Genomic DNA, 13,579 nt, shown 5'->3' on the forward strand with positions numbered 1-13,579 from the left:
TGATAGGTGTCAGGACACAGAGCATTGCAGGTATGATAGAAAGGTGTCACGACACGCGGAGCATCGCAGCTATGATAGAAAGGTTTCAGGACACGCGGAGCACCGCAGCTATGATAGAAAGGTGTAGGACCACACAGAGCATCGCAGCTTGCTATGTAGCTACAGACCGGTCAAAGTGCCAGTGTTCTCCCTTGTCTGCAATAGAAAGCGCCTCCAATGAGTGTCAGACCTGGACCATGGAGCAATGGAGGAAGACTGCTTTGGACTGATCAATCACATTTTCTTTTACATCATGTAAATGGCTGGGTGCTTATGCGTCACTTACCTGGGGAGTACATGGTACCAGAAAGAAGACATGCCGACGAGTAGACTTTGACAAATGATGCTTCTTGATTAGACCAATTTGCAATGTCCAAGGAGATGAGGCGGCAAAGTTTTTTTTGGGGTCGCACATTTCCCCACTTATTTGTGAAATGAGGTAAATGACCAGGACTGATGGCAATCATAACCACAATCCTCAATGCACAGATGTACATAGACCTGCTAATCAACTGGAGCAGGGTGGGGAGAAGCCGGCCGAGGGGCAGTGCTGGGCTAGTCCTGTCTCTTCCTATAGTCCCTGTCCGGCTTTTCAATCTGTTTTCCCGTAGTTTGGCCAGCATTAAAATAGTGGCAGCGTCCCTTTAATAAAAAAAGAACAGCTGTCATTACAGTCTTCTGCTTTTCTTCATGGCATCTACCCATAAGGTAAACTCTGGGGCAAAAAAAACCCCAAAAATGCCAGAATTGCAATTTTTCAAACACTGCACCTACCCCAAAAAGTGCAATACAAACTCATCAATATGTTGTATGTACCCCAAAATAGTACTAATAAAAATTGCAATTCGAGACACAAAACACAATGTCTTGCGCAGTTCCATCAACGCAAAAATAAAAGTTATGGGTCTCAGAAAATGGCGATAAACTGAATTCATTTTTTCCCAAAGTTCTGAATGTTTTTAGCGCATATATATATATATATATATATATATATATATATATACTGCTCAAAAAAATAAAGGGAACACTCAAATAACACATCCTAAATCTGAATGAATGAAATATTCTCATTGAATACTTTGTTCTGTACAAAGTTGAATGTGCTGACAACAAAATCACACAAAAATCATCAATGGAAATCAAATTTATTAACCAATGGAGGCCTGGATTTGGAGTCACCCCCAAAATTAAAGTGGAAAAATACACTACAGGCTCATCCAACTTTTATGTAATGTCCTTAAAACAAGTCAAAATGAGGCTCAGTATTGTGTGTGGCCTCCACGTGCCTGAATGACCTCCCTACAACGCCTGGGCATGCTCCTGATGAGGTTGCGGATGGTCTCCTGTGGGATCTCCTCCCAGACCTGGACTAAAGCATCCGCCAACTCCTGGACAGTCTGTGGTGCAACGTGACGTTGGTGGATGGAGCGAGACATGATGTCCCAGATGTGCTCAATCGGATTCAGTTCTGGGGAACGGGTGGGCCAGTCCATAGCTTCAATGCCTTCATCTTGCAGGAACTGCTGACACACTCCAGCCACATGAGGTCTGGCATTGTCCTGCATTAGGAGGAACCCAGGGCCAACAGCACCAGCATATGGTCTCACAAGGAGTCTGAGGATCTCATCTCTGTACCTAATGGCAGTCAGGCTACCTCTGGCGAGCACATGGAGGGCTGTGCGGCCCTCCAAAGAAATGCCACCCCACACCATTACTGACCCACTGCCAAACCGGTCATGCTGAAGGAGGTTGCAGGCAGCAGATCGCTCTCCATGGCGTCTCCAGACTCTGTCACGTCTGTCACATGTGCTCAATGTGAACCTGCTTTCATCTGTGAAGAGCACAGGGCGCCAGTGGCGACTTTGCCAATCCTGGTGTTCTGTGGCAAATGCCAAGCCTCCTGCACGGTGTTGGGCTGTGAGCACAACCCCCATCTGTGGACGTCGGGCCCTCATACCACCCTCATGGAGTTGGTTTCTAACCGTTTGTGCAGACACATGCACATTTGTGGCCTGCTGGAGGTCATTTTGCAGGGCTCTGGCAGTGCTCCTCCTGTTCCTCCTTGCACAAAGGCGGAGGTAGCGGTCCTGCTGCTGGGTTGTTGACCTCCTACGGCCCCCTCCACGTCTCCTGGTGTACTGGCCTGTCTCCTGGTAGCGCCTCCAGCCTCTGGACACTACACTGACAGACACAGCAAACCTTCTTGCCACAGCTTGCATTGATGTGCCATCCTGGAGGAGATCCCACAGGAGACCATCCGCAACCTCATCAGGAGCATGCCCAGGCATTGTAGGGAGATCATACAGGCATGTGGAGGCCACACACAATACTGAGCCTCATTTTGACTTGTTTTAAGGACATTACATCAAAGTTGGATCAGCCTGTAGTGTGTTTTTCCACTTTAATTTTGGGGGTGACTCCACATCCAGGCCTCCATTGGTTAATAAATTAGATTTCCATTGATGATTTTTGAGTGATTTTGTTGTCAGCACATTCAACTTTGTACAGAACAAAGTATTCAATGAGAATATTTCATTCATTCAGATCTAGGATGCGTTATTTGAGTGTTCCCTTTATTTTTTTGAGCAGTGTATATACAGGGTGGTCCAAAAGTAGGTGGACAGAAAGTGTAATAAGGTTATGAAGGGGGAGATTTGTCAAACATGCTGTAAAGTGAAACTGGCTCAGTTGCCCTTAGCAACCAATCAGATTCCACTTTTCATTCCTCACAGACTCTTTGGAAAATGAAAGGTGGAATCTGATTGGTTGCTAAGGGCAACTGAGCCAGTTTCACAGATCTAGTTTTCACAGATAGATCTCCCCAAATCTGTTTTCTTTTCAGATAATTCAGATAACACATAATGGCAAATAATTGAAATACAGATCAAAGAAAATGGATTTTAACACAGTATTGGAAATCTCAAAATGCTGAAACCGTTAGAGCAAATTGGGTTGAAACATTTGGTACTCAAGCCCCAAAGAGACAAACCATTTACCGCATTCGTGACAAATTCAATGCCACTGGCTCAATCCTTAATGCTCCAAAAACTGCTCGACCCAAAACAGTCTGTACAGAAGATAATAAACAACTTGTTGCTGAAACATTTGCTCAGAGTCCAAAAAAGTCCATGAGAAGAGCGTCTTTGGAATTGGGAATTTCACGAGCTTCTATCATGCGAATCATGAAATCTATTGGGTGGAAAGCTTATCGTCCACATCTAATTCATGGTTTATTGGAGGATGATCCAGACAGGCGGCTGCAATTTAGTGTTTGATAAATCCCCTCCTTCATAACCTTATTACACTTTCTGTCCACCTACTTTTGGACCACCCTGTGTATATATATATATATATATATATATATAAAACTATATAAGCTTGGTACCGCCATACAGTCATGGCCAAAAATTGCCATCCTTGAAATTGTTGCAGAAAGAGAAGTATTTCTCCCAGAAAATTATTGCAATTACACATGTTATGTTATACACATGTTTATATCCTTTGTGTGTATTGGAACAACACAAAAAATAGAAAAGGGGCAAATTGAACATAATTTCACACAACACCCCAAAAATGAGAAGGACAAAATTGTTGGCACTCACAACTTAATATTTGGTTTCACACCCTTTAGAATAAATAACCAAAATCATTCGCTTCCTATAACCATCAACAAGCTTCTTACATCTCTCACCTGGGATCTTGGACTCTTCTTTTGTAAACTGCTCCAGGTCTCTCATATGTGGAGGCTCCTTCTCCCAACAGCAATTGTAAGATCTCTCCACAGGTGTTCAATGGGATTTAGATACGGACTCATTGCTGCCACTTCAGAACTCTCCAGTGCTTTGTTTTCATCCATTTATGGGTGCTTCTTGAAGTATGTTGGGGCCATTGTCCTGCTGGAAGACACATGACCTAGGACGCAAACCCAGCTTTCTAACACTGGGCACTTCATTGCGACCCAAAAATTTTTTGGGAATCTTCAGATTTCATGATGCCTTGCACACAGACAAGGCACCCAGTGCCAGAGGCAGCAAAACAACCCCAAAACATCTTTGAACCGTCACCATATTTGACTATAGGTACTGTGTTCTTTCCTTTGTACGTCTCATTCAGTTTTCAGTAAACGGTAGAATGATGTTGTCATGGGTTTAACGCGACAGAGAAGAGCTAGAAGACTGCGCAGTCTGATTTATGCGTACTCCTTCACTGACTAGAAGCACTTCTCCTTCATATTAAATGGTGTAGGTTTATTCTAGAAGTGCAGGGGTTAATTTTCTCAGTTGTGAGCTCCTGGAAGCTTACCTGCATTAAGGCTCTCAGCTGTTCACTTTGGCCTCTCCCCGCTCTTATATATACTGGACTCTGGCAAGCAGTCATTGCTAGAACTAGCTTAATTGCTGCATGGTTCAGGAGTTGGTGGAGGGTTGTTGTTTGAGAAGGCATTTGGTGGATTTATCTGAGAATTGCATGGTTTTAGTTGTGTGCAAATCCTCTCCTCCTACTTTGGTTTTCCCCCATCCTCCACTCCCCGGTGTTTTCCTCTGGTGTGTGTGAGTGTGTGCGTGCGTGTGTGTGTGTGCATGCATATTTGTATGATTGGTGTTTTCCTTTATCCCTGTTATTATTACCTTGTTATTCTAGTTGGTGTATTGCCATACACCACTACTTCCCTGTTCCCTGGGTGGGGGTAGGGAACAGACTGAGAGCGGATTCAGGAGCTCAGCAACGTACTGTAATGCTAGTTATGGGAAGAACCCAGCATACAATGACGGGAAAAGGGGGGAAACCCTGCAACAAGGGAGAGTGGAGATCCCTAAGCAGATCTAACAACACCCTGGCTGCCCTATCGTCCCTAAATAGGTTCCGCACCTATCGCCCGAGCAGGAAACCTTAGCCCCGGCTGAACCTAAAGCTAGGCCCTAGGTAGGGAGGGGGAAATTTGAGCACTAGTCAGCCCCACTGCAACTAAAGACAGACAAGGGGATACATTTAGCTTGAGAAGACACCAGAGAGATCATGACTACAATCCACAAAGGAACTCCAAGGAGAATCTAGCCAATTGCTAGAATTCCAGACCTGAACAGAGGAATTTACTCTATCATCAGCAACTCTCTGGAGAAACTGAGTGTATTTTAAAGATCCAGCAAGGGTGTGTTAATTAACAGCAGAAGGTGGAGATCACCGCTGGATCCTAGAGAGGGAGGGATGATTAAGAAAGTGTCTGCAAGGCCAAGCGTCGCGACCTTCTACAGCCGCATCCAGAATGACTGTCTGTCAAACCTGACACGTTCGTGACAGGTATGTGGCCCTGGCGTCTTCGCCTTCAGAAGTAATCTGGGGAACAGGGATAGGTTGGGCGCCCCTTAGAGTTAGGAAGAGGGAATGAGCCACCGGTCCCGGGATACCCGACAACAGAGTCGTGACAGATGTTCTTTACCTAAAAGCTCTATCTTGATCTTATCTTTCCAAAAGACGCTTTCCCAGAAGGATTTTGGCTTGCTCATGTACATTTTGGCAAACTGCAGTCTAGCTTTTTTATGTCTCTATGTCAGCAGTGGGGATTTCCTGCCATAGCGTTTCATTTCATTCAAATGTCGACTGATAGTTTGCGCTACCACTGATGCACCCTGAGCCTGAGGACAGCTTGAATTTCTTTGCAACTTGATTGGGGCTGGTTATCCACCATCCGGACCATCCTGCGTTACAACCTTTCATCAATCTTTCTCTGCTGCCCACCTGCAGCGAGATTAGCTAGAGTTCCATGGGTTGTAAACTCCTTGATTGAGGAATTTACTCTTATCACCAGCAACTCTCTGGAGAAACTGAGTGTATTTTGCAGGGCTGTGGAGTCGGTAAGCCAAACGTGCGACTCCGACTCCAACTCCTCAATTTCCCTTACACCGACTCCACGACTCCGACTCCCACATATATTGCTTATATTTAAGTGAAAAATTTATTGTAGTACAATGTGAACATCAGACATTTAATAATTTTTATGATACAATAATCAAGATATTTAGATAGAACATAATATATATTTATTGGAATACAACTTCAGAACACAAAAAACTAATAAATTGTAAATATAACGACAGGAGACAACAGGAGCTTTTAAATGCAAGTAAAAAGATTCTTTATTAAATATATATATAAACTGTAAAGATTCACATAGAGTCCATAAAAAATATATGATGTGTTCAGAACAGAAGCAGACACCCCGTCAGAGTGACCAGCCCAAAGGGTAAAGTGCAAGATGAAAGGGATTGTAAGGTATACAAAACCACATGTCCACACTAGACTACCTGGCACACTAAAGCTTTGAAAAGTCAGATTAGTAGAGTGGAGGCAGACATTGCTGCTGTAGCACCCCACAAAAAGTCAAGGGCAAAGAGCAGAGAGCAACAAGTAGTAGCCCTCATAAGAAATTGTGCTGCAGGTAAGACTAAATGGGGCTAGTAGTGGGACACTTATCCAAGGGCTGGAGACCCCCCAATGGGATGAAAAGGTGCTGTGATAGCTTCCCAATGCGCGTTTCGCGTTGACAATGCGTTGCTTTCTCAAGGGAAGGTATAGCAGCGCCCTTCCAGGACCTTTACGTATCCCTGGTAACCGGTCACATGGAATATCACGTGGCCGGCAGCAACCCACCAATGGCGTTGCTTATAGTGGCGCATGCGCGTCCGGCAGGCCACGCCCCCCCCGTCGCGCTCTCGGCAGTCAAACCTGTGGAATGCGCACACCACAAACAGACAGCTGTGCCGACTGGTGCAGTGCACGCACAGGCATGGAGACACCGGGAAGCGGCGAATGGACGCGACCCCAGGAGGCACACGTGCTCCACAGCGCCACCAATGGTGAATATAGACATTTACTAACTAAAATACTAGTGAATGACCAGCCTGGACCCCCCACAGAATGCAATCAATAGAATAACACAGACAAAACCAAATATGCAATAAAAGAAATATAGAAAAACATCAATTGTTAGTGTATTACACAAGGGGAGGGAAGCAAATCAACAAGAGTCTTGAAAAGTAATTTGTTGATCGCCTCAGAACCGATCGTCCATGGAGTAGAAAGCATTAAGAGGTGAAATACTAGGTCACTTGAAAGAACCTGGGAAAGGAAACAAAAAGGATCCTAGATAAAATACAAATAAATTAGTATAATTAAAAACAATATATGGAATGGGGCGACAATATACAAAAAATCAACACCAGATCATAAAATATTGAAGAAAAAGTTGGGGAAAAGTAGAATAAAAACCCGATGAGGGAAATACAAAATAAACGGGAAATGGAAGAAAAAGTAAATGGGGGGGGGGGGGAACCAGCACTGAGAGCAGAAAATAGTAACGTAAAGAGGGAAAGAAAACGACAAAAGATGATCAATGAAATGAAACCATAAGGAGGCCGCAATAGAGGTTATTTAGAGAAACTAAGCAAAGCTGAGGGACTCGTTAAGGCCCTTAGGGGCCATAGTATCGAGTGTGACAATCCATCGTGCTTCGCGTTGTGCGAGCAATTTTTTGATGTTGCCACCCCTCGTCCCCAGATGTACCAAATCAATACCTCTAATCATAAGGGATCGAGGATCACAATTGTGAAAATCCTTGAAATGGCGGGGAATCGTTTTCAGTTCCGAGGTATCGGTCACATGCCTCGCTGCATTTATGTCCCTAACATGTTCGCGGACCCTGACTCTGAGTTCTCTGGATGTGAGTCCCACATAAATAAGGGGACAGCCACATGTAGCATAGTAGATAACATTGCTACTGCTACATGAGATCCAATGTAGGATCTTAAATTGTCGGTCACCTCCAGCAGAGTCAAAGGTCTTACAGCGAAGGACATTCATGCAGGACAGGAAGTGGCCACAGGGGTAACACCCCAAAGTGGGTTTAAAGGATGACAAAAATGTACTGTTAGGAGGGACATAAAGGCTCTTAACAATGAGATCACTTAAATTGCGAGCCCTTATGGATGTCATAGAGGGTTGTTCACCCAAAAAGTTAGCCAGTGATGGTTCAGCACTGAGGATAGGCCAGTGTTTTTCTAAAATTGCCCTTATGTTCCTCCACTCGCTATGATATGTGGAGGTGAATCGGATTTTGTTGTTCCCCGTGTCCTCTCTTTTTTGTTGATAAAGTAATTTGGATCTGAGAGTTGTTTTGGCCCTAACATATCCTCTCTTGATTGCGCGTCGGCTATAGCCACGTTGTATGAACCTAGTTTGGAGGTCCTTTGCCTGTGCCTCGAACAGATAGTTGGAGGAACAAATCCGCCTAACCCGGAGAAACTGTCTGACCGGGACGGCCCTTATAGTGGCGGGGTCATGGGCAGACGAAGTATGAATAAGAGCATTGACTGCTGTTGTTTTTCTAAAGACGTCAGTCTGGACGGACGACCTAGAGTCGACCTCGAGACTGACATCCAGGAAATCAGTTTTCAGTGGATCATATTTATAGGTCAAACGGATGTTTAGATTATTTTTATTAAGTCTGTCCATGAAGGTCCCAAGTTGCTGCGCCGTACCTCTCAACAGAAATAAAATAACGTCAATATATCTATACCAGCACAGCACATGGTCAGCAGCCCATGCCCCCTCGTCACCAAAAATGTATCTCTCCCATGAGCCCAGGAAGAGATTGGCATACGAGGGGGCGCAGGCCGCACCCATGGCCGTGCCACGCCTCTGTAGATAGAATAGATCTTTGAAGGTAAAAAATTGTGGGAGAGTACGAAGCGCAGCAGCTCCAGAATGAACCCGCACAAGGGGCCGTCCAGGTCGGAGGCACCCAGGAAGAGGCGGACAGCCTCCAAACCATCCTCGTGTTCAATGCAAGTATATAGTGTCTCCACGTCAGCAGTGACAAAGAGGACATTTTCATCCACAGAGATGCCGTCAAACCGCGTGAGGACGTCCGTCGTGTCCTTGATGAATGAGGGCAAGGTCTCAACCAAAGGTTTAAGATAGAAATCTATAAATTTGCAGATTGGTTCACATAGGCCCTCAACCCCCGACACTATCGGACGCCCAGGCAGGTTGACGGCATCTTTGTGGATCTTGGGCAACAGGTAAAATGTTGGAACCTTGGGAAAACGGACAGTAAGTCCGTCCAGAACCTTTTTAGTTATAGTCCCTGATTCAAAGGCACTGACGAGGATATTTTGGAGTTCAGCCGAGAAGGAGGCCAGAGGGCTACAGGGCAATCTCAAATAAATGTTTTTGTCCCTCAGTTGTCTAAAGGCCTCACGTTCATAAAGCGTGCATGGCCACACGACAGTGTTCCCCCCCCTTGTCTGCCTGTTTAAAAACGAAATCGCGGTAGGATTGTAAATCCCTAATTGCCGTCCGTTGGGCAGATGTAAGGTTGTCAGAAGTGCGTCGTGTAGACAATTTTTTAAAATCTTCGGACACCAATTTTGTAAAAATTTCTACCGCAGGGCTCAAGGACAGGGGGGTAAACGTGTCGATTTAGGTAAAATATTTTGAGGAAACCCACCTTGGGTAACAGATGTCTGTTCATTGAGAAGGTCCTCCAGCACCTGGATGGCCTCCCTCTCAGCCGGGCTCACTAGTGAAGGTGTAGTGAGATTCTTATGATGTAGTTTTTAAGAATCAATTTCCGGGAAAAGAGCTGCAGATCCTTCAGAGCTCTAAAGTAATGAAACCCATTAGTTGGTGAAAAAGTAAGGCCCCTACTCAGAACATCAAGTTCATTTTTAGAAAGGACACGGGAAGACAAATTAATCACCTGTAGCCCATTGTCAACGCGAAACGCGCGTTGGGAAGCTATCACAGCACCTTTTCATCCCATTGGGGGGTCTCCAACCCTTGGGTAAGTGTCCCACTACTAGCCCCATTTAGTCTTACCTGCAGCACAATTTCTTATGAGGGCTAATACTTGTTGCTCTCTGCTCGTTGCCCTTGACTTTTTGTGGGGTGCTACAGCAGCAATGTCTGCCTCCACTCTACTAATTTGACTTTTCAAAGCTTTAGTGTGCCAGGTAGTCTAGTGTGGACATGTGGTTTTGTATACCTTACAATTCCTTTCATCTTGCACTTTACCCTTTGGGCTGGTCACTCTGACGGGGTGTCTGCTTCTGTTCTGAACACATCATATATTTTTTATGGACTCTATGTGAATCTTTACAGTTTATATATATATTTAATAAAGAATCTTTTTACTTGCATTTAAAAGCTCCTGTTGTCTCCTGTCGTTATATGCTTTTCGGAGCTATGCTGCTGTTGTGGCACATTCCTACCTATGGGTATTGACGTGCCCCCAGCAACCATGTATTTGGGTTTTGTGTTTCTAAATTGTAAATATGTAATACACTATGTAATATCGATTACATATATATATATTGTATATATACAGTACAGACCAAAAGTTTGGACACACCTCATTTACAGATTTTTCTGTATTTTCATGACTTTGAAAATTGTCCATTCACACCGAAGGCATCAAAACTATGAATTAACACATGTGGAATTATATACTTAACAAAAAAGTGTGAAACAACTGAAAATATGTCTTATATTCTAGGTTCTTCAAAGTAGCCACCTTTTGCTTTGATGACTGCTTTGCACACTCTTGGCATTGTCTTGATGAGCTTTAAGAGGTAGTCACTGGAAATGGTCTTCCAACAATCTTGAAGGAGTTCCCAGAGATGCTTAGCACTTGTTGGCCCTTTTGCCTTCACTCTGCGGTCCAGCTCACCCCAAACCATCTCGATTGAGTTCAGGTCTGGTGACTGTGGAGGCCAGGTCATCTGGCGTAGCACCCCATCACTCTCCTTCTTGGTCAAATAGCCCTTACACAGCCTGGAGGTGTGTTTGGGGTCATTGTCCTGTTGAAAAATAAATGATGGTCCAACTAAACGCAAACCAGATGGAATAGCATGCCGCTGCAAGAGGCTGTGGTAGCCATGCTTGTTCAGTATGCCTTCAATTTTGAATAAATCCCCAACAGTGTCACCAGCAAAGCACCCCCACACCATCATACCTCCTCCTCCATGCTTCTCGGTGGGAACCAGGCATGTAGAGTCCATCCGTTCACCTTTTCTGCATCGCACAAAGACACGGTGGTTGGAACCAAAGATCTCAAATTTGGACTCATCAGACCAAAGCACAAATTTCCACTGGTCTAATGTCCATTCCTTGTGTTCTTTAGCCCAAACAAGTCTCTTCTGCTTGTTGCCTGCCCTTAGCAGTGGTTTCCTAGCAGCTATTTTACCATGAAGGCCTGCTGCACAAAGTCTCCTCTTAACAGTTGTTGTAGAGATGTGTCTGCTGCTAGAACTCTGTGTGGCATTCACCTGGTCTCTAATCTGAGCTGCTGTTAACCTGCGATTTCTGAGGCTGGTGACTCAGATAAACTTATCCTCAGAAGCAGAGGTGACTCTTGGTCTTCCTTTCCTGGGGCGATCCTCATGTGAGCCAGTTTCTTTGTAGCGCTTGATGGTTTATGCAACTGCACTTGGGGACACATTCAAAGTTTTCCCAATTTTTCGGACTGACTGACCTTCATTTCTTAAAGTAATGATGGCCACTCGTTTTTCTTTACTTAGCTGCTTTTTTCTTGCCATAATACAAATTCTAACAGTCTATTCAGTAGGACTATCAGCTGTGTATCCACCTGACTTCTGCACAACACAACTGATGGTCCCAACCCCATTTATAAGGCAAGAAATCCCACTTATTAAACCTGACAGGGCACACCTGTGAAGTGAAAACCATTTCCGGTGACTACCTCTTGAAGCTCATCAAGAGAATGCCAAGAGTGTGCAAAGCAGTCATCAAAGCAAAAGGTGGCTACTTTGAAGAACCTAGAATATAAGGCATATTTTCAGTTGTTTCACACTTTTTTGTTAAGTATATACAGTCATATGAAAAAGTTTGGGCACCCCTATTAATCTTAAGCTTAATGTTCTATAAAAATTGGTGTTTTTGCAACAGCTATTTCAGTTTGATATATGTAATAACTGTTGGATACAGTAATGTTTCTGCCTTGAAATGAGGTTCATTGTACTAACAGAAAATGTGCAATCTGCATTCAAACAAAATTTGACAGGTGCATAAGTATGGGCACCTCACCAGAAAAGTGACATTAATAGTTAGTAGATCCTCCTTTTGCAAAAATAACAGCCTCTAGTCGCTTCCTGTAGCTTTTAATGAGTTCCTGTATCCTGGATGAAGGTATTTTTGACCATTCCTCTTTACAAAACAATTCCAGTTCAGTTAAGTTTGATGGTCGCCGAGCATGGACAGCCCTCTTCAAATGATCCCACAGATGTTCAATGATATTCAGGTCTGGGGACTGGGATGGCCATTCCAGAACATTGTAGTTGTTCCTCTGCATGAATGCCTGAGTAGATTTGGAGCGGTGTTTTGGATCATTGTCTTGCTGAAAGATCCATTCACTTTGTAACTTCATATTTATCACTGATTCTTGAACACTATTGTCAAGAATCTGCTGATACTGAGTGGAATCCATGCGTCCCTCAACTTTAACAAGATTCCCAGTGCCAGCATTGACCACACAGCCCCAAAGCATGATGGAACCTCCACCAAATTTTACTGTGGGTAGCAAGTGTTTTTCTTGGAATGCTGTGTTTTTTTGCCACCATGCATAACGCCTTTTTGTATGACCAAATAACTCAATCTTGATTTCATCAGTCCTCAGGACCTTCTTCCAAAAAGAAATTGGCTTCTCCAAATGTGCTTTTGCATACCTCAGCCAACTCTGTTTGTGGCGTGCTTGCAGAAACGGCTTCTTTCGCATCACTCTCCCATACAGCTTCTCCTTGTGCAAAGTGCCTTGTATAGTTGACCGATGCACAGTGACACCATCTGCAGCAAGTTGATGCTGCAGCTCTCTGGAGGTGGTCTGAGGATTGTCCTTGACTGATCTCACCATTCTTCTTCTCTGCCTTTCTGATGTTTTTCTTGGCCTGCCACTTCTGGCCTTAACAAGAACTGTCCCTGTGTTCTTCCATTTCCTTACTATGTTCCTCACAGTGGAAACTGACAGGTTAAATCTCTGAGACAGCTTTTTGTATGCTTCCCCTGAACAACTATGTTTAATAATCTTTGTTTTCAGATCATTTGACAGTTGTTTTGAGGAGCACATGATGCCACTCTTCAGAGGAGATTCAAACAGGAGAACAACTTGCAAGGGGCCACTTTAAGTAGCTTTTCTCATGATTGCATACACCTGGCTATAAAGTTCAAAGCTCCATGAGGTTACCAAACCAAAAAAAGTGCTTTAGTAAGTCAGTAAAAAGTAGGTAGGAGTATTTAAAACAAGAAAATGATAAGGGTGCCCATACTTATGCACCTTTCAAATTTTGTTTGAATGCAGATTGCACATTTTCTGTTAGTACAATAAACCTCATTTCAAGGCAGAAACATTACTGTGTCCAACAGTTATTACATATATCAAACTGAAATAGCTGTTGCAAAAACACCAATTTTTATAGAACATTAAGCTTAAGATTAATAGGGGTGCCCAAACTTTTTCATATGACTGTAA

The sequence above is a fragment of the Phyllobates terribilis genome, unplaced genomic scaffold, assembly GCF_046119375.1.
Source record: "Phyllobates terribilis strain yellow unplaced genomic scaffold, ASM4611937v1 Scaffold_7__3_contigs__length_470593459, whole genome shotgun sequence".
Lineage (NCBI taxonomy): Eukaryota > Metazoa > Chordata > Amphibia > Anura > Dendrobatidae > Phyllobates > Phyllobates terribilis.